We start from the raw sequence: 26,617 nt of genomic DNA, 5'->3' as shown, positions 1-26,617 counted from the left end.
ATAATTTACATGATAATTATTATCACAACTGAAGTGCTGTGGTAGCTAAATTGCATTAAAGGTGCAGGGATTTTTTTTTCGTTTCCAAAAGTTTGTTTACTTTACTTTTAGTTTTAATGATTAAAATCAAATCCTAATTTTTTTTTTATATCAATTATGTAATTTTTTTTTCTAATTTTGGGATTCTCTTGTCAAGGAAAGTTACATCATAAACATGAAAATATTTGCTTTACTATGTCACATACGTACTCACCAAAGTTTTGTCCTGTAATGTATCGTTATCTCAACAAAACATTGGTGTGTACACCGTTTTGACGAAGTGACAAATCTGCGCACACAGCTGCAAAACAGAGTTTTAGAAAATCAAATTTGAAGTTGGTCTGTTTCTCAAATCGCGTTTCCGTATATATTTCTCCCCAAAATTGAAAAATACATATCTGATGCGATAGCCCAGTATTTAAATAGCCAAAAAATTGTCTCTGTTTATATAAAACCATGTTTTATTAGGAGACATTAATTACTGAAGATATTCGTCCCTTCGTCAAACCTAAATTCGTCGCGCGCATATGCGTACATATAGTATGATATAATGGTATATGCAGATTCGTCACTTCGTCAAAAACACACAATTGCAGAGGTTACATAAATCTAACCATCCGGTTCGTTAGTGTGAAGTCATCTCAATTCAACCATGCGTACTTCACACGGTAAAGCACGAACCGGAAGTTAACGCAACTGGAGCGTTTATCCAATGGGCATATGACGTTTTTACTAATGAACCGGATAGCACACGTGTTAAATAATTGAGACTAAGAGATGAATACAAACTAAGTTTGTCGCAAGTTAATCACTTGTGTAATTAGCATAATTAATGATGATGCAATTTCGTGTCTCGAAATTTGGTAATCACGTACATGTAGAGGACATCACAAAATGTTAGTCCAAAAAATCTCAAATTGTTAGAAATCTTGGTTTTGGACAGATTCGTCACTCCGTCAAAACGGTGACCACATATTGGTGAATGGACCTTTCAGAATTTGTTTCTCACTCACGAATACATATGAGGTATAGTAATCACACATTACCTTTGATATGTGGCATTAGTGTGAGGTCCCGGTACACTGTACACAGACCGACAGAAAGTTCAGATCATCGACTGACAGTCACTTGTAGCTCATACCGGTATTTGGGCCTCTGCTCTTGCACATTTTACCTGAAGAACAAAATCAAAATAATCAAAATTCAGAACACCAAGGTGAGGCAAGCATAAGTAAAGCTGGACCCAGAGTGCACATAATTGTATTTGACTGATTGACTGGCTATCTATCTGAATTTTCATAAGATGGAATTTTGGGTCAGGGTGATGTAAATGGTACTTAATAGGTTTTGCACTTCACAGGCGTATGTTACCTCCCGAGTGAAAGTTGAAAAATCACTTGGGTGGGACTTGAACTCACAACCTCCTGCTTTCTACTGCAGATGTCTTACCACTCGTGTACATAGCAGCGGATACAGCATTTCACTAATCATAAGATGGAATTTTGCGTCGGGGTGATGTAACTTTGATGTGATATAATTTTGCGTTGTGGTGATTTTTTTCACTTGGGAGGTAACACACCGAGTATATAGTGTTTATACATCGGTGAAGGGCAAACCTAATTTGATATCTGAATTTCGTTCATGCACCTGTTCTACACAATGGGCCAGGTTTTAGTCCAGTCGTTTGCATTATGGAGTAATCCTATACAACAGCACTGCCCAGTTAACTTGGGGAGTCAGTCAGTAGTTGGCCAGTCAGTCAGTGAATCGATCAGTCTGTCAGTCGGGTAAAATGAGGACACTAGGGTGTCTTTTCAATAAATGTCCACGTCCAAAAAATTGGAAATCAAAATTCACATATTATTGTAAATAAATTTCATTTCATTAAATATTACATTATGTACGTTCTTCTTTTTGAATTTATATAATCTGCTTGTTTTTGCTAAAATTATGCACTTATCTATTGTTCTTTTCCATCCCTATCTCTCTCCACCCCCCCCCCCCCTCCCATATGACCCCAACTCCCCTAGGCTACCCTAATCAAAACTTAACAAACAATAGGGGGGCGGGGCAGGCGGGGCGAGCGGAGGGAGGACTTTTATACATAAGTGCATAACACTTGCTTAGCTGTACATTGCTTTTAGAATTCATTTCATACGTACATATACTGGTAGATGCTTTTAGTGTTACTTTTAAGCTACAGTTAATTAGTTTGTCTTATTCATAAGATGGAATAGTTTGTCTTATTTGGGCCTAAATAAATACATAATGCATGAAACGCATCTGTCGTCAGTGTTAATTTTATTTTTATGTATTTTTTATGTCATCTGAAAAAAAAAAACCTACACATGGTGAACTTTAAGATTTTGAGAAAGGTTACCATTAAATATGCAGCCAATTTCAAGAAACGGTGCTTAACTTCCATGCATAGGATTTAAGCGGCAAATTTGTTACACTGCCAGCTGTGCAATAAACTTATGATCTATTCCACAAAACTTAGCATAGCTGTGCAGTGGGGCGTAACACTACCGGTACCACAAGTCTTCACTAAACTTGGGAAAATCCCAATTACTTGAGTTTTGTTGAATTGGTAATAAAATTCAGTAATATTTTCCAATAAATTTCCAAATTTTCCAATAATTGTGAAGCGATCAAGCTAAATGAGTCGTTTGACGATGACTTTCATTTGGAGATTCAGGCCCAAATAGGGCCACTTCTTCACATCTCTTTGAGTTCCGACTTCCATAATTTAAAATATGGTAATAAGCATGCGGTTTTCACAGCAGTAACACTGAGATTGAGCTCTTTTCAAAACTGGGGGGAAAAAAAGACAAACGACTCATTTAGCTTGATCGCATCACAATTATCAGAGATGGAACTGGCATACGAGAAAAAAATTGGAAAATACATTGTAGGCAGAACTAAAACATGCGTCCGATATCTGGGCAGCACTGCAGTTACACATGTACTGGTACATGTACACACATATATATATATATATATACGTGTACAATTCATGTTCAATTTCCAGACACAGCCCCCTGTACATTTTGCAATGAGAAAAATCTCCATACAAGGAGTTGTGTACACCTTTCTGGTTTTTGACCTAAAAGTTTTGGGTTTTATTTTGCCCAAAAAGGTATTTAAGAATGCGTTCGGTTCGGGTAATTAATCAGCACCCCAGACTCCAAGTGGTCTTAAACAGAGTGATTAAAACATCCCCAACACACAGTTATTCCCTTATTAAAAGAACAAGGCTGTTTTGGCCAACCCCCCCCCCCCAAAAAAAAAAAAAAACAATCTTTAAGAAAGCAAAGGCTGTTTCGCCAAATTTAACAGCCAATAATCTTGAAATTTCTTTCCAGGTACTGTACCAGTCATCAGGCAATTTTTGATCGGTCCCTTGTTTTCTTTAGTTTGGAGCAGCTCAAGTATGGCGAGTCCGAAGGGCGCCACTGTGTGGCGGAGATGGGTTATGTTAGTCTCCCACCTCCGTCGCCGGTTGCACGTTTCGACCACTGCTTGTACAGAACAAAGTACAAGTAGCTCAACAGAACCCACAGTGTGGAGGGTAATTCATTAACATGGTCATTATATCCATTTTCGATTATCCAGTTTGTGTCGTGTGTACATGCGACAGTGAACCAGTCTAGGGAATGTCAAAGGTTAATTACCGGTGTCACATGAAAATCCGACTCCTATGAAAATCGGACCCCTATTTCCCTATTATTGGTTGATCCCTCGCACGTGACAGGTCACTCTCCGGAAACGATCCTAAAAATAGCATAGTATCGTACTCACGCGTGCGCAGTACTACCAATGAGTCCACATTTCACGGAGTCGGATATTCACGCTACACCGGTATCTGTATCTGCATGAAGACCATGATGTAATTGAGTGCATTTCCGGATCATAAAAAAGCAGAGATCGTTGCAGAGATAAAAGCTATTTGTTTGCAGTCTGTTTATTGGTTTAATCTAGAAATAACAGAACTTGACATTCTGCCATTTGCCGGGCCGGGTACTTGCAAATAGGAGTCAATAACTCCGCTCCAAACGGAGGAAGTGCAACTGCAACAATGGAATTTCGGTTGCAAGGGGTGCTGACTTTGGTGATCATTGTTACCTCAGCCTTTGGCCTACAACAACTCCAAAGATATCTTGCACAGCGCCACCGCTCGGATCAAGAACATGTGAGTTATTTTCAAATACTGATATAAAAGTATTCTTTATGAAAATATGGGGTATTGCCTTTTTATCCAAATGTTCTGTTAATTTGCATCCCAAATTTTCACATGCAGTACGTATGCACGTCCTGTATGCAATGGAGCCTCGAACAGGATGTGGTTTAGGCCAAAAAAAGAAATAGTTCTACTTTCGATTACATGCTTTTCAAAAATAGTGTGGGTCGGTAGGACATTTTTTTGCTATTATTTTTTGTGCTGATTGAATGGGGTATTCAATTGCATGCGAAATTCAGCATGAACTACTTCCATTTGCGCCACGAAAGCTATAAAAACAAGTCAGGTGTGTTTACAAACACAAATGCCCCGCAACCGTGACTGTTTCCATGACATAACACCACTCTAACATCAACTTACATGTACCTTGGTCAAATGGAACGTTCATTGATAGTGTCTTCTGTAGGTTTTATATGAATTAATCCCTAATCCCTATGATCTCAGAATAAATACAAGATTTCTATTGTTTTAGCCACTGTGACCTTGACCCTTGACCTTTCGACCCCCAATGCGATAGGCTCCTGGGGATTGCCAAGGACAATCCACAAACCAAATTTGAAGTTCATATGTAAAGTATATATCTCAAGTTATCATGCTGACAAAATTTCTTTTGTTTTTGCCACTGTGACCTTGACCCTTGACCTTTTGGCCCCAAATGCAAAAGGCTTCTTAGGATTGCCAAGGACAATCCACAAACCAAATTTGAAGTTCATATGTAAAGTATATCTCAAGTTATCGCGCTGACAATTTTTTTTTTGTTTTAGTCACTGTGACCTTGACCCTTGACCTTTTGGCCCCAAATGCAAAAGGCTTCTTAGAATTGCCAAGGACAATCCACAAACCAAATTTGAAGTTCATACGTTAAGTATTTCTCAAGTTATCGCGCTGACAAGATTTGTCCGGACACAAACACACACCCACACACACTTGTTTCACATGACTAGTGTGGACTTTCCATTGCTTTCGTGTAGTTAAGAAAAACCAGTGAAAAAACTCATTTTTCTCAAACTGTGAAAACTCTTTCAACCCAATTTTTTTTTCTATGATTCCCTTTAGTGTTTCTCTTCATTCTGCTACAGATAAACCTAACCCAAAAATGCCTCTAAACCTGTTTTCCAGAAATGGGGAAACACTGTGTGGACGTGGGCAAGTCCACACAACGTCGGTGCTACCTACATTATGTGGACGTCTTTTGTTCGGAAGTCCACACTGCGTATGTAAGACAAGCTCACACCCACCCACACACACACTCACCCACCCACGGAAGGACAAGGCGGAAACAGTATGCCCCTTCAGCTTCGCCGCGGGGCATAAAAATGGCCACAAAAAGTGACAAAAACTTGCCTTAATAAATGTAAACAAAATTTACGGTCAATAATTCTTAAAAATAATGGAGAATCCAGGTTGTGCACACCACAACACTAGTCACTGTCATGTATGGTCTTGTGTAATAGCGCCCCCATGTGGTTACTGTATTCTAATTGATATATCGATAATCAATAAACGACACACGAAATCAAGATGGCGTGTCTGTAGAACCCGTCCATGACATGGTGTCAGAAGTGGGCCGAAAAAAACATCAAAAAGGATAGATAAAGTCGAGCTCCCAGCACACTTGAAACTGCAGGGAAACCTGGCAGAAAATTATAGATGGTTTGAGCAAAGGTTCGACATCTACATGCTCGATACGGGCAAAACGAGTAAGCCTGACGACCAGAAAACAGCGTTGTTTTTGCACATCGCGGGAGAAGACGCAATCAAGCTGTACAACACATTCACGTGGGAAGTGGAAGGAGACAAGAACAAGCTCGCTAAGGCCAAAAAAAAAAGTATTCGGTCTCTGGTCAGCGCGCGCGTCGATTTTAATCATGCGCGTCAACCTTTTATTTTTCCAATATGTTCGCGGTAGCTCCAACAGCGCCCTCTATTGCCGCCCCTCCTCATTTTTTTTTTTACCAAAGAGCACCAAGGAATGGGAAATTCCAACAAGGCAAATGATTGAGAGCACCAACGCAAATTATGTAGGACACCAATGTACATGAGGACACCCAAAAAGCAAAATAGTACCCCACCTTGTCTGTACAATCCAAGCTTGAAGAAAAAAAAAAAAAGCCGCGTCCCCGCGTCAATTCTGGAACTTTGGTCTGACCAGAGACCGAATATTTTTTTTTTTTGGCCTCAAGTCAAAGAGAAGTTCAAACAGCACTGCAGTGCCCATACTTCCCAAGCATTTCTGCGCTACCAGTTCTTCAAACGTAAGCAACTTGAGGGTGAAACTGTTGAACAATTTGTAACTGAATTGAAAACCTTAGTCAAAAGCTGTGGGTTTGGCGACCTTAGTGATGGGTTCGTCAGAGATAACATAGTAATGGGCATACAAAGTGACAAAGTCAGAGAGACTCTGCTTCGTGAAAAAGACCTAAACCTGGAAAAAGCCATTGACATCTGTCGTGCAGCAATAGCCAGTAAGAGTCAAATAGAGTTCATGCATCAGAACCAAGGTGCAGTACCACAAGGTGCCCATCAGCCACCAACTAGTGGAGATCACATCAAGAGGCAAAAGAGCAAAATCAGTGGAAAGAAAGCTCCAAAAACAAGAAAACCCACAGAGACAAAGCCAACCAAAGTCTGTGGAAGGTGTGGAAAGCAGCACCCACCATGGAAATGTCCTGCTTGGGGCAAAGAATGCAGCAAGTGCCATAGGCAGCATCATTTTGCCGAGTTTTGTCGCACACGAAGCACTAACGTACATACTGTGGAAACAGATAGCGACAACGAGGACACTCTGTTCATAGGAGAGATCAACAAAGGTGACAAGAACAGACATGTGAATGATGATGACGAATGGTGGGTCAACCTCCGCATCAAGAACAAGAGAGTACCACTGAAAATAGACACTGGAGCAAAGGCAAACATAATATCGCAGAAAACATTCAACCGAATAGCACGAAACTTCACAGTACAGAAGACGAAAACGAAGCTCGTGTCATATAGCGGACAAACAATTCCTGTCATAGGAACATGCAACCTGAAAGTATGTCGGAAAAGAACAACCGACAAACTAACTTTCCAACGGTGCTTCTTAAGACACACCGTTGGAAAGGCCTTCTTTCGTTGATTTCTTCAAAATGACAGCATGCCAGAAAGAATAATTTCACAAGGAGTTTAGTCCCCTTACTACCAGGTATCTTTCAACCAAGTATTTTCAACAATAATTAAGCCAGTTACTTTTTGGATAGCTGCAAATGATGGACTCTGGCTTTAAAATGTAAAACCTTTGTAAATTGTTAAAAAGGTTTTCTGTACTCAATTTCGAGAACTCGAAAAAAAAAAATGAACATGCCACCTTTCTATAATTTTCTCTTAACCACAGGGTCTAAAACCTGTTAAAATTTTACTAAAATCATGGTTATAATTCTTACCCACAGTGTATGAAGCGAGATGATGATTCTAAGGAAGACATGAATTCTATACCGGTACAGGAAACTGCCCGAGATTCGATGACGTCGTGGGCGACTCAGCATCAACAACAGGTGTGATTTTGGATGGAACAATTCAACTTTTGGGATAAAATCAAGATGAATTTGGCCCCAAAAGTTTATATAGCGCCCTCTAACACCACCTTAGTATAGGGAAAACCTTTTGTAAATTGTTAAAAAAGTTTTCTGTACTCCATTTTGAATATTCCTTGAATAGAAAAATGAACATGCCACTTTTCTATAATTTTCTCTTAACCACAGGGTCTAAAACCTGTTAAATTTTTACTAAAATCATAGTCATAATTCTTACCCACAGTGTATGAAGCGGGATAATGATTCTAAGGAAGACATGAATTCTATACCGGTACAAGAAACTGCCCGGGATTCGATGACGTCGTTGGCGATTCAGCATCAACAAGAGGTGTGATTTTGGATCGAACAATTCAACTTTTGGGATAAAATCAAGATGATTTTGGCCCCAAAAGTTTATATAGCGCCCTCTAACACCACCTTAGTATAGGGAAAACCTTTTGTAAATTGTTAAAAAAGTTTTCTGTACTCCATTTTGAATATTCCTTGAATAGAAAAATGAACATGCCACTTTTCTATAATTTTCTCTTAACCACAGGGTCTAAAACCTGTTAAATTTTTACTAAAATCATAGTCATAATTCTTACCCACAGAGTATGAAGCGGGATAATGATTCTAAGGAAGACATGAATTCTATACCGGTACAAGAAACTGCCCGGGATTCGATGACGTCGTTGGCGATTCAGCAACAACAAGAGGTGTGATTTTGGATGGAACAATTCAACTTTTGGGATAATATCAAGATGATTTTGGCCCAAAAAGTTTATATAGCGCCCTCTAGCACCACCTTAGTATAGGGAAAACCTTTTGTAAATTGTTAAAAAGGTTTTCTGTACTCCATTTTGAATATTCCTTGAATAGAAAAATGAACATGCCACCTTTCTATAATTTTCTCTTAACCACAGGGTCTAAAACCTGTTAAAATTTTACTAAAATCATAGTCATAATTCTTACCCACAGAGTATGAAGCGGGATAATGATTCTAAGGAAGACATGAATTCTATACCGGTACAAGAAACTGCCCGGGATTCGATGACGTCGTTGGCGATTCAGCAACAACAAGAGGTGTGATTTTGGATGGAACAATTCAACTTTTGGGATAAAATCAAGATGATTTTGGCCCAAAAAGTTTATATAGCGCCCTCTAGCACCACCTTAGTATGGGGAAGTTTTCTGTACTCAATTTTGAATATTCCTTGAATAGAAAAATGAACATGCCACCTTTCTATAATTTTCTCTTAACCACAGGCTCTAAAACCTGTTAAAATTTTACTAAAATCATGGTCATCATTCTTACCCACAGTGTATGAAGGGAGATGATGATTCTAAGGAAGACATGACTTCTATACCGGTACAAGAAACTGCCCGAGATTCTATGACGTCGTGGGCGACTCAGCATCAACAACAGGTGTGATTTTGGATGGAACAATTCAACTTTTGGGATAAAATCAAGATGATTTTGGCCCAAAAAGTTTATATAGCGCCCTCTAGCACCACCTTAGTATGGGGAAGTTTTCTGTACTCAATTTTGAATATTCCTTGAATAGAAAAATGAACATGCCACCTTTCTATAATTTTCTCTTAACCACAGGCTCTAAAACCTGTTAAAATTTTACTAAAATCATGGTCATCATTCTTACCCACAGTGTATGAAGGGAGGTGATGATTCTAAGGAAGACATGACTTCTATACCGGTACAGGAAACTGCCCGAGATTCGATGACGTCGTGGGCGACTCAGCATCAACAACAGGTGTGATTTTGGATGGAACAATTCAACTTTTGGGATAAAATCAAGATGATTTTGGCCCAAAAAGTTTATATAGCGCCCTCTAGCACCACCTTAGTATGGGGAAGTTTTCTGTACTCAATTTTGAATATTCCTTGAATAGAAAAATGAACATGCCACCTTTCTATAATTTTCTCTTAACCACAGGCTCTAAAACCTGTTAAAATTTTACTAAAATCATGGTCATCATTCTTACCCACAGTGTATGAAGGGAGGTGATGATTCTAAGGAAGACATGACTTCTATACCGGTACAGGAAACTGCCCGAGATTCGATGACGTCGTGGGCGACTCAGCATCAACAACAGGTGTGATTTTGGATGGAACAATTCAACTTTTGGGATAAAATCAAGATGATTTTGGCCCAAAAAGTTTATATAGCGCCCTCTAGCACCACCTTAGTATTGGGGAGATTGTTTAAACACATATGTAGCTATTGATCCGACCCAAATAATGTTTATACCAAATTTGACAGCATTTGAATGAAAAATGTAGAACGTTATGCCCCATATACTGTGTTTTAGATAAATAGAAAATAAAATTGAAAAAGCCAAGCGTCCTCTTGTGGTGGCAGCAGCAGAACAAATCTCGCCAAATAGTTGGAAAAAAGGCCAAAGGCCAGAAAATCTTCACCTGGGCCACTAATGTAACAATGCACTTTACCCACAATGCCTTACATCTACAGCCATAGACTTGTGCATGTGTCAGTCTTTTATCTTGAGTCTGTTACCACAGGCTTCAGTCTGTTACCGCGGTTTATTTGAATAATAACAAATCGTTATGTAAATTGTCTATGTCAATTTTGTTCATGGGTTAATGACTACAGAGATTCCAAAATAGAAAGTTAATCTAATTTATGAAACAGACTAAAAAAAAAACTTTTTTGGTATTTCGGTAACAGACTGACAATAAATTTGGTAAAATAAAAGCAGCTCATTTTGGGGTAAAATGCAAAAACAAAATTCTGCCTTTGTCAAAATGTCTGCCTTTGAACCAATGAATACTTTTTTTCACCCATTTGTGGGTCAAATTTGCATTAAATGTGAAATTGAATGACATTTTTGTATTCTGTATTTTATCAGCTTCAGAATAGTAGCTATCGGTAACACGATTATTTATTATGAAAAACAAATGTTGTCCTCCAGGCTGGCATTTTCTGGAAATTGCTGAGGCACCTAACTTCCTCCAATCAAGAGTATGACCAATCGGAGGGAAGCAAGACTGATCACTGTCTTCCAGAGGTAAGGCCATGATTTTCAAAAAAACAGGCTCTTTTTTTTTTCTTTATTCCCTTCCTAACATGGCGCGGCCCCTATACGTAGCCCACTTTGATTTTTCGCCTGTAGCGCCTAGCTAGAGCACAAGTTTAACTGAAATTTCACAGACAGTTGAATTTTATCAAGTTCTAAACACTCCCGTTCATAAATCACGAGTTTACATGTATCTAGACCGATTACAAAGTTAGAAGAAAAATTTACTTCAGCGTGATTTTTCCGATTTTATTTTGAAGTGCACAGTGAACCCTTTGAAAATGTCCCCCCCCCCCCCCCAAAAGAAAACCCTTTGAAAATGTCCCCCCCCCCCCAGCCTTACCTGGACATGCCCCTCTTTTGGGTCACTGTTTAGGGTATTAATGTAAAGCCCTTGTGAGTTGTCCACAAGTTTGCTGTACTTCAATTTTTGTCTCATGTTTTCACAGTCTCATATTTTCATATTTTCACGTAGTCAAAAGAGAAAGCATGGAACTTCCATTTCAACTCAAGAAAGTTACCAATGGTTTCTTTCTTCTTCTTTTTTGTGAGAAAAGGACCTGAAAGTTCACCACTGGTGGCACGCTACTGGATCTATCATGCAAAAAAATTCTCCTAAACACACTGACTCTTAAACACATTGACTTTTTCACATTCAGTGAACAAAAACAATGCAATAATGGTCTTTGTTGATGTGAAGCTGAACTTGTGTTTTCTCTTTCGCACTAAAATTTCTCTTTTTCAGGAGGCAACAACCAACAGCGAGGACAAAAAATCAAATGATCAATTTAATGGGTGTTTCATCAACGCCGAGGATTTGATTAACAAAACTTGGGGTAAGGTAGCTAATTATCTAGATGTAGATATACCAAGAGAATGGGATGTTATTGGAATAGCAGAGACGTGGCTTAAAGAGGATACTCTTCCGAAACATATAAGGAGGGATGGTTATGAATTTCTTATCCAAAATAGAGAGCGAGGGAAAAAAGGCGGTGGTGTTGGTCTGTATGTGCGTAATGACATCGATTATAAAAGACGACCTGATATGACGATACCAGTAGAAGGGTGCCCAACCCCATGTGATTCCCTTTTCATTGAGATTCTCCGACCACCTGGTAAAAATATCATTGTTGGTGTTGTTTATGTTCCTACATCTATAGCCAAAAAAAAAAAAAAACCTTATCAAAAATTTATAAAATCTTTCAGAAATATCCTTTCAATGATAAACAAGGAAAACAAAACGTCTTTCATAATGGGGGACTTCAACATCAATCTTTTTAGCAAACATCACACCGTCACAGAGTTTAAGGAAGCTGTCTCCGATAACGGCCATTACACTCTGATCAATGGACCAACTCGCATAACTGCCACAAGTAAGACGCTGATCGACAACATCATAACAAACGCAGACCCTAAACCCACAGCGGGGATTCTGAACAGTGATATTTCAGACCATAAACTAATATTCGTGTTGTCTTCAGCTCGGATTGTACAGACAAGGTGGGAACTATTTTGCTTTTTTGGTGTCCTCATGTACATTGGTGGCCTCCATAATTTGCCTTGGTGCTTTCGATCATTTGCCTTGGTGCAATTTCCCATTCCTTGGTGCTCTTTGGTAAAAAAAAATGAGGAGGTGCGGAAATAGAGGGCGCTGTTGGAGCTACCGCGGAACATTTTGGAAAAAAAAAAGATCGACGCGCATGCTTAAAATCGACACGCGCGCTGACCAGAGACCGACTTTTTTTTTTTTTTGGCCTAATTACCAGCATGCCAGACTCCAATCAGTCTTAAACATAGTGTGTAACACCTCCAAGCACAAATTTATTCCCTTAAAGGGCTAGCTCAGTTTAGTTTTAAGTGAAACTGGCGCTGTCAAGTAAAATATTAATTCGCCTTACGTGCAAATATTATATAAGTAGCAAGTTTTTAAGCCCGTGCTTTCTAGAGCTAGTTCATATAGTTATTGCAACACATTGCATAATTTACACGATAATTATTATTACAACTGAAGTGCTGTTGTAGCTCAATTGCATTAACGGTGCAGGGATTTTTTTAGTTTCCCAAAGTTTGTTTTCTTTACTTTTAGTTTTATTGATTAAAATCAAATCCTAATTTTCTTTTTATATCAATTATGTAATTTTTTCTTTCTAATTTTGGGATTCTTTTGTCAAGGAAAGTTACATCATAAACATGTAAATATCTGCTTTACTATGTCACATACGTACTCACCAAAGTTTTGTCCTGTAATGTATTGTTATCTCAACAAAACATTTGTGTGTACATGCGTAAATAGCAAAACTACTGACACATCGTCACCGTTTTGACAAAGTGACAAATCTGCGCGCACAGCTGCAAAACCGAGTTTTGAGAAAATCGAATTTGAAGTTGGTCAGTTTTTTAGATTGTGTTTTCGTTTATCTTTCTCCCCCAAAAATTGAGAAAAAAAAAATATCTGATGCAATAGCCCAGTAGTTAAATAGCCAAAAAAACTGTGTCTGTTTTCATAAAACCATGTTTAATTAGGAGACATTACTTACTAAAGATATTTGTCCCTTCGTCAAAACCCAAATTCGTCGCGCACATATACATGTATGCGTATATTTGAGAACACAGATTCATCACTTCGTCAAAACACACAAATTGTAAAGGTTACATGTACATGAATCTGATTACCGGTATTTAGCACACAAGTAAAATCAATGAGACCAAGTGACGAATACAAACTGATTTTGTTATAAATTAATTACTTGTGTCATTAGCATAATTATTGATGATGACATTTTGTGTCACAAAATTTGGTAATCATGGTAGAGGACATCACAAAATGCTAGAAAATCTCAAATTGTTAGAAATCTTGGTTTTGGACGGATTTGTCACTTCGTCAAAACGGTGATGACAATGATGGTGAATGGACCTACATGTATAAAAAGTTGTTTCTCACTCATGAATATGTATGAGGTATAGTAATCCCCCAGTACCTTTGATATATAGCATTAGTGTGAGGTGCACTGTACACAGTCCGACAGAAAGTTCAGATCATCGACTGACAGTCACTTGTAGCTCATACCGGTATTTGGGCCTCTGCTCTTGCACCTTTTACCTGAAGAACAAAATGAAAATGATCAAGATTCAGAACACCAAGGTGAGGCAAGCATATATATAAGTAAAGCTTGACCCAGAGTGCACATAATTGTATTCGACTGATTGACTGGCTATCTATCTGAATTTTCATTAGATGGAATTTTGGGTCGGGGTGATGTAAATGGTACTTAATAGGTTTTGCACTTCACAGACGTGTGTTACCTCCCGAGTGAAAGTTGAAAAAAAACACTCGGCTGGGACTCGAACCCACGACCTCCTGCTTTCTAGTGCAGATGTCTTACCACTCAGCCACCCAGCATGCCCAGCTAACAGGATTGGTTGGCTGGTTCGAATCTATAGCAGCGGGTACCGCATTTCACTATTCATAAGTTGGAATTTCGCGTCAGGGTGATGTAACTTTGATGTGATATAATTTTGCATCGGGGTGATTTTTTTCACTTGGGAGGTAACACACTGAGTATATAGTGTTTATACATCGGTGAAGGGCAAAACCTAATTTGATATCTGAATTTCGTTCATGCACGTGTTCTACACAACGGGCCAGGTTTTAGTCCAGTCGTTTGCATTATGGAGTAATCCTATACAACAGCACTGCCCAGTTCACTTGGGGAGTCAGTCAGTAGTTGGCCAGTCAGTCAGTGAATCGATCAGTCTGTCAGTCGGGTAAAATGAGGACACTAGGGTGTCTCTTCAATTAATTTCCACGTCCAAAAAAATTGGAAGTCAAAATTCACATATTATTGTAAATAAATTTCATTTCATTAAATATTACATCATGTATGTTCTTCTTTTTGAATTTATATAATCTGCTTGTTTTTGCTAAAATTATGCACTTATCTATTGTTCTTTTCCATCCCTATCTCTCTCCACCCCCCCCCCCATATGACCCCACCTCCCCTAGGCTACCCTAATCAACAAACTTAACAAACAATAGGGGGGCGGGGCAGGCGGGGCGAGCGGAGGGAGGACTTTTATACATAAGTGCATAACACTTGCTTAGCTGTACATTGCTTTTTAGAATTCATTTCATACGTACATATACTGGTAGATGCTTTTAGTGTTACTTTTAAGCTACAGTTAATTAGTTTGTCTTATTCATAGGATGGAATAGTTTGTCTTATTTGGGCCTAAATAAATACATAATGCATGAAACGCATCTGTCGTCAGTGTTAATTTTATTTTTATGTATTTTTTATGTCATCTGAAGAAAAAAAAACCTACACATGGTGAACTTTAAGATTTTGAGAAAGGTTACCATTAAATATGCAGCCAATTTCAAGAAACCGTGCGTAACTTCCATGCATAGGATTTAAGCGGCAAATTTGTTACACTGCTAGCTGTGCAATAAACTTATGATCTATTTCACAAAACTTGGCATAGCTGCGCAATGGGGCGCAACAGTACCGGTACCACTTACAACTTCACTAAACTTGGGAAAATCCTAATTACTTGAATTTTGTTCAATTGGTAATAAAATTCAGTAATATTTTCAAATAAATTTCCAAATTTTCCAATAATTGGGATGCGATCAAGCTAAATGAGTCGTTTGTCGGGGACTCTCATTTGGATTTTCTTGCCAAAATAGGGCCACTTCATCACATCTCTTTGAGTTCCGACTTCCATAATTTTTGATCTAAAGATGGTATCATGTATAGTCCTTCTGAGTATTCGTTGCACTCGGCGCAGGGGCGGCAAGCGAAGCATATGAAAGAATAGGGACACTTGGTGGCCACGCACCATGGACAAAAAATATTTTACCAAGGTCACCACATACTAACGTTTGGTGAACGCTTTCGCAGAAGGGCCGAGTAGAACACGTAAACGGAACCCCTACGTTGACCTCGCTGACCTCGCACAGTCTAGACACGCAGAAAAGCCAGCACGGGGGGCGGCCAGGCAGTCAACGTGAAAGCGCACACGACGGCAAATTCCTGCGCAAAATGCAGTCACGAAAAATCGACGAAACGGATCGCCGGTCCGTACAGGAAAATTAGGACGACCCGAAGCGTCCGACCCGGCGGAAGACACCCTCCGTATTTTTCCACGGACGTGGAGCGATTTTGGGGCCGCGGGAGCCCGCGGTCTCGGATCCTTTCAGGAGCAAACATCGTCTCGGGGGCGAGTAAACTTCTCTCTTATATATATAGATATACGTGTACAATTCATGTTCAATTTCCAGACACAGCCCCCTGTACATTTTGCAATGAGAAAAATCTCCATACAAGGAGTTGTGTACACCTTTCTGGTTTTTGACCTAAAAGTTTTGGGTTTTATTTTGCCCAAAAAGGTATTTAAGAATGCGTTCAGTTCGGGTAATTAATCAGCACCCCAGACTCCAAGTGGTCTTAAACAGAGTGATTAAAACATCCCCAACACACAGTTATTCCCTTATTAAAAGAACAAGGCTGTTTTGGCCAACCCCCCCCCCCCCCCCCAAAAAAAACAATCTTAAAGAAAGCAAAGGCTGTTTCGCCAAATTTAACAGCCAATAATCTTGAAATTTATTTCCAGGTACTGTACCGTACCAGTCATCAGGCAATTTTTGATCGGTCCCTTGTTTTCTTTAGTTTGGAGCAGCTCGAGTACGGTGAGTCCGAAGGGCGCCACTGTGTATTCAGATACTGTACATGGCAATGCATGGACAGGAGTACCAGCTATTTCAAGAAACAACTACTGTGTCATTCATTAACTATTGCCAAAACAACAGAAACTTAAAAAATAAAAGGGGGTTTAGGTGTTTTTTTATTTTTTGAGAAACATATTTTCTAAATTGATCAAGTTGAATTGTTCATGATCAGGTGCGTATATTTTGGGCAAACACAATTGAACGAGGTGACGTGATCAGGACGTGACCTGACCACGTGACAACTGCGCTTGCGTACATGCAGTGACATCGTGCTAAACGGAAAAGAGGAATTCCAATTTGATATCCATCGTGAACATTTGTGCACGGAGACGCTGAATTTCTTAAGCCTGATTGGTAAGTTTCATGTAATAAAATATGTATGATTTTACACAGTGACAAAGTGCATACTCCAAACGTTTCCTGAAAATAATATCTCCTCAGACATTAGGAACAAGTAAACTCAAAGTTCCCTGGTAATACTACCCACATCTATGTACATGTTGAGTCAGTGAGGCCTACATTGCGCAGGGTGATTATTGAACTGAGTGAGAATTACAGATTACACACAGGCATTCAAATTGAAGATTTTACTTTTAAAGTCCTGGCGATTTGCTTTTGAAGTTGAACTTATCCCTCTGAAAAATTAAATCCATTCCAAGTAATTAACCATTCATATTTCTGGAGGAAATTAGAAATGGAGTTAAAGTGATAATTTCGGGCGGATATTATCAATTAAACTTATTTTGCATGACCGTCTTTCTGCAAATTTCATGATGGCACCCCCCATTCAAAATGGTCTAGCGACGCCCATGTCCTCAATCCATCAAAATCCACCTTTTTTCAATATGGAGGTATCCTGAATCTGCCAAAATTCTCCAAAACAGGGTTATGGATTCTGATGGTTTCAGGGAAGTTAGGCTCAACCCTTAAGAGACTCCTTAAGAGACAAGCTTGTAACAAGTTGTGATCATGAACATACAATATTTGGAATAAACAAAGTGACTTTCAGATGATAAGTTATTTCTCTGGAATGGATGATAACTTTTTAAATAGGTTAAAATCTTATAAAGTATGTTTTAACCTACCGTAACTCCCTAGGGGGTGTGCAAAATCGTATTGAATTTGGAGGATTCAGGACTGTTAGGGCTATGATTTTCCAGATTTTTTTTGGCAACTATATGGCCACTCGGGGAATGTTATTTAAGACACAGGGACTTTTTGTTCAAATTGTGATCCCAAAAATTGGCTCATTGAAAACAGTTGTGCATAAGTTATTTGCTTGCTGAAACAGCAATGAATCACCCCCCCCCCCCCCGTACAAAAATCCCCCCCCAAAAAAAATACCAAAGTCATTACATACAGTAGGCCTACAGTTATATTTGTGTGAACTGTTCTGTAGTTAAAGCTATAGTCCATCATTTGTAATTTGTGCATTTTGTTCATTTGAAGCAACAAAAGAGTTCAAAATCTAATAAAGGATACTAAGCAACTAACCTGATAAAGTTTCAGCTAAGCTTCAGCTGTACATTCCGAGAAAAAACAGCATTCTAAGATCTCAATTTCAAATCAAAAGTTACTGAATCATGTTTTGAATTGCAGCTACATGTATACGCGACGTCGCGCACTGATCCGACGAATTATAACAACCGCGCGCGCGTGTGCGTCGTTCCAATACTTGCGCGCGCTGCGCTGAATAACAAAACGAACTACTAATTTAAATTTTCCTACGGTGCTTCTTAAGAATCACCGTTGGAAATGCCTTCTTTCGTTGATTACTTTAAAATGACAGCTTCCCAGAAAGAATAATTTCACAGGGAGTTTAGTTCCCCACTATCTTTCAACTAAGTTTGTTTTTCAACAATAATCACGCCATCAGTTACTTTTCGGATGGCTGCAAATGATGGACTATAGCTTTAAGCATAAACACACAAAAAAACACTTGAAAATGGCAATATATGATTGACAATAAGTTCAATTGGACACAAAGGTACATTGTCAACGACCACATTAACCCTAACCTTCCCAACTCTTTCAAAATTTATCCCCTCATTTTTTGATGGATTTGGGGACTTGGTCCTGCAGGCCTGGTGTGACTAAATACTGATGGAGTATGATGGACTTGGGCCTGGAGGCCTCAAGCAACGCATGCGTTGGATGCAGTGTATTTGATGGATTTAGGGGGGACTTGGTCCTGCAGGCCTGGTGTGACATTTTGATGGAGTATGATGGACGTGGGCCTGGAGGCCTAAAGCAAAGCATGCATTGGAAGCAGTGTGATTGATGGATATTGGCGGGCTTAAAGAAAATTAGGGTTAAAGAAAATTGCTGTACGTCGTCATCATGCACAAAGGGGGGGGGGGGGGGGGGGGGGTGGGCCCTTTAATAGTCCTGAATGCATGATCCGGAAATAAATGTCACAAGATCAAAGATCAAATTCATGAACAAATCCTGTTGAACAGAATCCTGGCATTCAATAAAAGCACCCGGCACCAAGGTCACAAAGTTGGAATTCCCAGGATGAGCAATATAAGGCAATTTAAAATTTAGTTTTGTTTATCGGTTTAAACATTATTTTAAATATTTTTTTAACAAAACAAAAAATACAATATGGGGTCTCCAGTTGAGAATGAAAAGTGGGCATTCTAAGGCATGTATGTAAACTAAATCGTTTTGTACATAATGCTAAATATACACAACTACTGTAATAACTGTTTGCCAAAACAACAGGAAATTACCAAAAATATAAATAATAATAACAATTTTTTAAATTTTACTTGTTGAAACAAGTATTCTAAATCGACCATGTTGTATTGATCATGATCTTGCACGTGTGTATTTTTTGTAAAAAATATAATGACGTGACCAAGTTACAACTGCGCTTGCGTGCAGTGACGTCATGCTTAACATTATTTTATGGGGAATTCCAAAAAGATTTTCACAAACGTTTGTGCACGGAAAAGCGGCAATTATCTAGCCTGTTTGGTGAGTTTTGTTTAATAATGTGTAATTCTAACACAATGAGACAGTGCATACCGCAAACCATTTCCTGATAATAATTGAAACAAGTACATCAAAGTTACGGTACCTGTCTGTTCAAATGTAAAGTAACTCCACGTACATGTACATGTACATATTTGGTGATGTAGGCCTACATTGTATCGTACATCGGTACATGGACTTTGCTGGTTCCCATTTGAAGTTGAATGGGCTCACTTTATCTTTGCTGGTCCTATATATTTTCAGTAAAAACAAGAAGGAACTCTCAACCAAAGATCAGCCAGAAATCAAAAAGAATTGGTGGTCCTGAAGGGCAATAGCTACAGGTGGTTGTGGAGTTTTTCACGGCTAGTTGTGAAATTTTTGTGTGAGTGTTTTTCATGATTTTGTTTCCAGTATCTTGGAGGGTTTAACAATGTGCATCATGGGATAGCAGAGATATTTGCCCCCTGATGCTGGAGGACAACCAGCGTACAAAGAAAAATAGACATGTAGGCCTACCTCATGGTTTTGCCCTCGGAAGTTACTGACAGATATTTAGCAACAAAATTCACGACCTGTCGTTAATTTTTTAATGACTAGTCAAGTTCACGACTTGCCATGAAAAAAATTCACAACTCGTCGTGATAAAAATTCACGATGTCGCTGGTTAAGTCCCTTTAATAGGAAGCTCACTTTGTTTTTTCCAGCTTCTCTTTTTTTTCTTCTTTTTTGGGATGATTGGGCTGAACCCGATCACCATTTTAGAATTGTTCGAATAAATCTTTTTTGTTTCTTTCCAGCGTGCTTTGTTTCTTTTTTTCTCGTCACTACATCCACAGGTGTTCTTCTCAACAGTCTGTGGTATAAACTTATAACTTTGAACCAACATCATCCCTGATAAGACGTGTATATTACTAAGACCCCTCTCACACCAATACGTGAAGCCATTTCGTGGCCACTTTGAGGTGTCTGTGGGCGCAAAAGTTAAAAAATCGAAGTAACCACAAAATGGAATCGGATCTCACATGGTGCCACGAACTATTCACGAATTAAGGATGTGTCAATTCTGTGGGCCGATGCTCACGGATGCTCCACGGATGTTGAAAAACTGAAATGTGTGCACTTCGGAAATTTATTGCCGAATTGAAAATGTTTTCAATAAGGCTTATCCAAAGTACTCTCATAGTGTTCTCGAGGTTGGGCTGAAGTTATATCGGATTTTACGGGAAGGCCCCGGTTTGACTGTTGGCCTGTTTTACGGCCGTTTTCATGATGCGGGACTCGATGGTACTACGAAGTGTCCACGAGTTGGCCACGAAGTGCTCACGGACTACACATAGTACTCTCGAGCTGGCGCCGTAGTCACCACTGACACCACGCAGTAGTCTCGAGCTGGCGCCAAAGTCATCACGGCATGCAATAGGGATGGCCACGAGATGTCGCCGGCGTGCAGTCCGTAAATTCCAGGAAATAGAAATGAGCCCGAGTTGGTCCCGTGGTATTTCCGAGGTGGCCACGGATTACTCACGAAGTAAAAACGGGTACCACGAAATAAAAACGTGCTGGCATCAAAAAATTGACCCAAAAAACCGGAGACCAAGGATACTGTGGAAAAAAATGCATTTCCGAAGCACGACCTCACACTGGTCTTGGATTGGTGTGAGAGGGGCATAAATTTACTGGAAAGTCTAAATTTCATGATCCTTTTCCATTCTTACAATTGTACATAAAAAAAATTCACAACTGGTCAATGTCCTGTGACATAGTTTTTGGCCCAGTCACCCAGCATTTGTACCCGGTAACCCAACAAGTTTCTCTAGTTTCACGTTTTCTTGCGTCTGTTTGTATTCTTTTTTGGGGGGGACAGAACTTTCTTATTTTGCATTGGGAAGCTTTCAGACAATGCAAATTCCATCCAACTAATAAGTCAGCTCATTACGATATCTGGGATATATATCGGTATAAGTTGTGGACAAGTTCACCAGCTACAGGCCCACCCTATTGGGTATTAGCTACGCATTTCTTAATATAACTTTACAGATTTTCCCTGAAATGACATTTGTAATGCTCATCCTTCACTGGGGGAAGACTCCTCCGGAGTTGTTCGGAATCCTGCAATAAGCTCATTGAGGATTAACGAGTTTCCAACTCTTCCCAGTGGCAGCGCGTGGGCATTTGCCCCATTCCCCCCCCCCCCCAGTTTTTTTCCTTGTCATCCCCCCCCCCAGTTTGCTCCCCCCCCCCCATTTTTCTCCCAACAATTTATCAACAAATAGATCAATTATGTTCATTTTCTTCACTGCTAAGATTCATAAAATGTGGACACATTTTGGGCCAATGAAAGCATTATAACCATCAGTAGTTAAGACAAAACACGCCACACAGGCATTTGTACAGCCCTAGATAGTGTGTAGCCGACGTCTTACATTTGTTATACACCATTTTTCGGTTTGATACATTTCTCATTAACACAAAAATTACTACACAAGTTGCTTATTTCCGGACCATTTACAATGGGCACACGCGCGCGTATACATAAAAAAATGACTACACAAGTTGCTCTAGTTGCATGTTTCTGGACCATTGACAATGGGCGGGCAAGCACACGCTTATACAGGCTTAAGATTTTTTTTCCCCCTGGCCCCCCCCCAAAAAATATTTCCTTGCCCCCAATACTCCCCCCCCCCCCCCCCCCCCCCCCCCCCCCGCCTTCAAATTCTAGAGACTGCTGGTGCTACCACTGCTTCAACCTCTATGTTCCGGGTTTTATTCCTGCCTAATTGGTCCACTGGATTGGGTTTTCAGTCCCTACGCGATATTTCGTTCCCCCCCCCCCCTTAATATTCTCCTAAGGATTTTCCTCCCACCTCTAAAACTGTAATCACTTCTCATTGACTTCTCTCTACAGGTTTCTTCAGTCTGGCGAGTTACTGTTCCTTGAGGCTTTTTGAGAAATTCTTACTTTTATTACCATAAATAAATAATAATAATACTGATGTTAACTTTTTGCCTTTTGTTTTTCACTCTTCAGATCAACATTCAACTGTTCATTCCAACATGTTGCCATCGAGTCCGCCGATGATGGACGCACAGCATCCAAATCGTACAAAAAATAGGATTGTGCAGCCAGTCATCGACCATTTTAATATGGTGGGTACTTTATTTTCTACAAAATAGCTTCAACACCAGCTACTTGTACAGCACCTACGTACATGTACATGTCCAAAATCATCTTGTACAGAGAACTTGATTATGAATAAGATTTTTTGTGTCGGGGTGATGTACATTTGTAAATCAAATTAGGTTTTGCCCTTCACCGACGTTTAAACACTGTATACTCAGTGTGTTACCTCCCGAGTGAATGTTGGAAGAAATTACTCAGATGGGACTCTAACCCCAGACCTCCTGCTTTCTAGTGCAGATGTCTTACCACTCGACCACCGAGCTAACGGGATCGGTTGGCTGGTTCGAATCTAATGGTAACACACTGAGTATACAGTGTTTATACGTCGGTGAAGGGCAAAACCTAATTTGATGATTTTGATTATGAACACGCATGGCAACTGTATGGACTTGTGCATCATATAAGCCTATCATGTATCAGACTAGTTTACTGTGCTTTCACTACAAGTCCGCAGAAGAAAATTAACAATTTTTGACTGCTCTGATGTGGGATATGACGTTTTGAACACCCAAGGAGCGCATAGCACCTGAAGCCGAGGGTGCTATGCGCCCCGAGGGTGTTCAAAACGTCATATCCCACATCACAGCAGTCAACAATGGTTTTCTTATACCTCTGTCTTGGATTCTTTGGATTTTGATTTAAAAATCACTAAAACAGACAGCAGTGAACACAACAATCATGACAATCAAACGTCAACTCGCAAGCATGTTGCAAGCTCGAAACAGCTGATCGTCTGCTAGTTTGCTACTCCCACTCATGCGTGAAAGCATGGTGAAAACAGAAATTTCCTGCTCTTATCCCACAGCAATGACACTGAAACAGGGTAGACATTAGGTTGTTCCCAATCCCAATTTGGGTCATTTCTAAAACTTTTTCCAGAGGCGGATCTACCGTAGGGAGCTGATTTTGAGCCGCAGACTAATGTAAAAATGGGGCCAAAATTTTAAAAATGGATGTTAAAGTTCCTAAATTTAATCTCAAAATTGCTAAAATACAAGAGAAAGCATTGAAAAAAAGAAAAAGCATGCCCAAGACCCCTGAGCAAAGCGTGCCTTAGGCAAGCCTTCACCCAAACCCCCTTTGAGAAAATTCATCGACCCCCCCCCCCCCCCCCCTTTTGCCAGAAAGCTAGATCTGGGCCTGGTTTCTAGCTAAGACAGAAGTTGGAAGAAACGACAATATGAACTAAAATTCTCAATCTCTCAAATAGGCATACAAGTACAAATAGTATTTTTAACGTCTTTCTTTCACTTCACAGATTCTTTCAGCTCCTCGTGATAATCCTCCAACTAGCGACACTAGAAGGGTAAAGTTATACTGACAACTTGATCATTTTGTTTTTCTTCATTCTGTTTTCTCACAATGAAATTCCATGATTTTTCCATGACTTTTTCCAGGACAGAATTAGGACTTTCCATGACCAATTCCTAGATGCTGTTTCAGAACCTTAGGGCCCAATCATCACACTTGAGGCAAGACTCCCTCTTTAGCCTTCCAGTTTAGCACCAAGACCACTAAGCAACACAAAAGTATCACAATGGTGCACCTTACATGAAACAAGAATACATACATGCATTTAGCCACGTTAGAGAAGCAGCAACTAGCTGCTAGTTGAAGACTGCCAAATGCATCATCGTGTATTCTATTCCATGACTTTCTTGGCATGGCAACTTTCCATAACTCCTTGCAGAATAACAAAATTCCATGACTTTTCTCATGGACGACTTTCCATTAGTTTAAATTCCAGGATTTTCCGAGGTTTGTTTTTTCCTTGACTGTGGGCATGGTGGAAACCCTGTCACTTATCATTATAGTGTCATTGTGCCCAAAGAGTAAATGCTAAACAAAACAGGGAAAATTCGTATACCGTATAATATTTAAGAAAGTGAAATGATAAAAAAAGTATGTAGACTCATTAAATTTTTCCCTTTAAACACATTAAACACTATTTCTAAAGAAAGAAACATTTGCCCCTAAACAAAAACAAAGCGATAGGCCTAATGATCTTTATCTTAAAGTTTAAACCTCTTGGCTGATTGAGTGATCTGAAAATTGTGACTTTGATGTCCTCCTGTAGGGACATACACTGCAAGTAACGGTACATGTAAAAACCCCTAGTGTGAGGAAATGACCGATTATCCTACTTTTGAGAGTACTGTGAGTTGGCAGCAAGAACCTTTTACAAAACATCACATACATGTATGGTACCTTGTATCTCTTACTTTGCTACAATACACTTACCGGTACTTGTTTTTTTACTTAACCCTAACATTCAAAATCCTCCAAATTCCTCCTCACACAATTTGGATGATTTACAGGATTGAGGCTGTAAGGCAAAATGTATCATTGGTTGATTCTGGAGGATACATGGTGTCAAGGTCTTAGGCGGTACCGTGTGTTATTTACGCTTAACTTTAGGTCTAGATAATACTTGAAATCATCTGCACTGCTTCTGGAAATATCATTTTGGCACTGCCTCAACATATTAACAGTGACTATTGGATCATTTAGCAGGATTGAAGGAGTGGTCTATATCCCTCCAATGAACAAATTGAAGAAATAGCAGAGGAATTTGCAGGACAGAGGGTGCATCTTTACAAACAGGCCGAGGGGGTTTGGATTATAGGCAGAACAACAGAAGTGCAGGGACCAGTCAAAATTGTATTAAAATCACTTGTCATGATTTTTATCCACAGATAAATACACTGGTATGTGACGCTTTTGTAAAATTTGTCGTCGATGATGCCATTCCAGAAACGGCACATGAATGGATTCCAATGGAGTTTCAGAATCCATTCCAAAATGAGGTAAGACAATTATTAAGGCTGACACATACACTATTTATAACTTTTTAAATTTAATAGAAATGAAACTGCATTTTTCACAAACTAATATCTTTATCTACAAATGAGGAAAACCCATCAATTTACCAAAAAAAGGTTGAAGTTTTTGCTCAAGATGAAGTAGCCAAAGAGAGATGTTAAAGTCAAGGGTTCATTCTTTTTTCGAAGTAATTGAGCTTAATCTTGTACAAATGAATAAAATAAGGTGTGGCAAACTTAGGCCGCCCTCAGGTCGACCTTGCGACAACACAGAACAGTCGGTGACTGACTTTTCAGGATCAAGCCCAGCCTGAGCTACAGGTACTGTACGACTGCCAGGAACACATCAGTCACCGATTGTTTGCAATATCAGTGTAACTGTGACGATATTAAGCCGATCGGCATCAGTCGGAGCTTAAAAAAATCAACAGTTGCAAGGGTAGTAAAAGTTCAACTCTGTGTTGCAACGGAATGTGTTCTCGACAGGCAGGAAGTTACATCGCTGTGCACGCATCCAGGTCATCTTATTTCATTAGCCAAGCAGCATGTGGCAAAAATGGACGAATGAACAGACGTGGCCATGGAAGATCGTTTGATTTGTTATCAACACGTGCACCACCATTTTGAAGAGGTTACACCATCAAGTTTTTGCCGAGGAATCGTTGTTGCGTTGAGATGCCACTTGTTCCACGTTAACCTAACGATTGTTCAGTTTTGTTACCTGAGCCTGACTTTTCTGCTTGATGCTGACGGATATGTAGCAACGCAAGCAAATCACAGGTCGACCTAAGGCCGCCCTTACATGTTAGACTTGTAAAACAGTACAAAAAGTTACAACCTTGTGTACATTTCCCTTTATGGTTATGTAGCATCAGAGGGAAGATTAAAGGGTTTAACCCCCCTCCCCCCCCCCCCCCCCCGAGTATCATCCGTTCTCCACGCAGCCCATCTCCAATATAACGTCTAATACATTTGTATCTAAGCATGCGTGACGTCATTTCATTCCGAAATCAGGACTAA

At 39.5% G+C, this 26,617-nt stretch overlaps 1 long non-coding RNA gene across 3 annotated transcripts in view; it reads right to left on the bottom strand.

The window, feature by feature from the left end:
- The window catches only part of LOC119735749, a 37,475-nt gene that overhangs the window by 3,100 nt on the left and 7,758 nt on the right, over positions 1–26,617 (bottom strand). For 2 of the 3 annotated variants that reach the window (XR_005272220.1, XR_005272219.1), the window contains exons 4-5: positions 13,863–13,984; positions 1,086–1,213 (exon numbers count right to left, since the gene is read on the bottom strand). This is a non-coding gene — a long non-coding RNA (uncharacterized LOC119735749). The remainder of the gene's footprint in view (positions 1–1,085; positions 1,214–13,862; positions 13,985–26,617) is intronic. The other variant, XR_005272221.1, reaches the window with a different exon arrangement.

This window comes from Patiria miniata, unplaced genomic scaffold (assembly GCF_015706575.1).
Source record: "Patiria miniata isolate m_02_andy unplaced genomic scaffold, ASM1570657v1 HiC_scaffold_29, whole genome shotgun sequence".
Lineage (NCBI taxonomy): Eukaryota > Metazoa > Echinodermata > Asteroidea > Valvatida > Asterinidae > Patiria > Patiria miniata.
The sequence above is the reverse complement of the archived record's forward strand: the minus strand, read 5'-3'. Positions and strand labels throughout refer to the sequence as shown.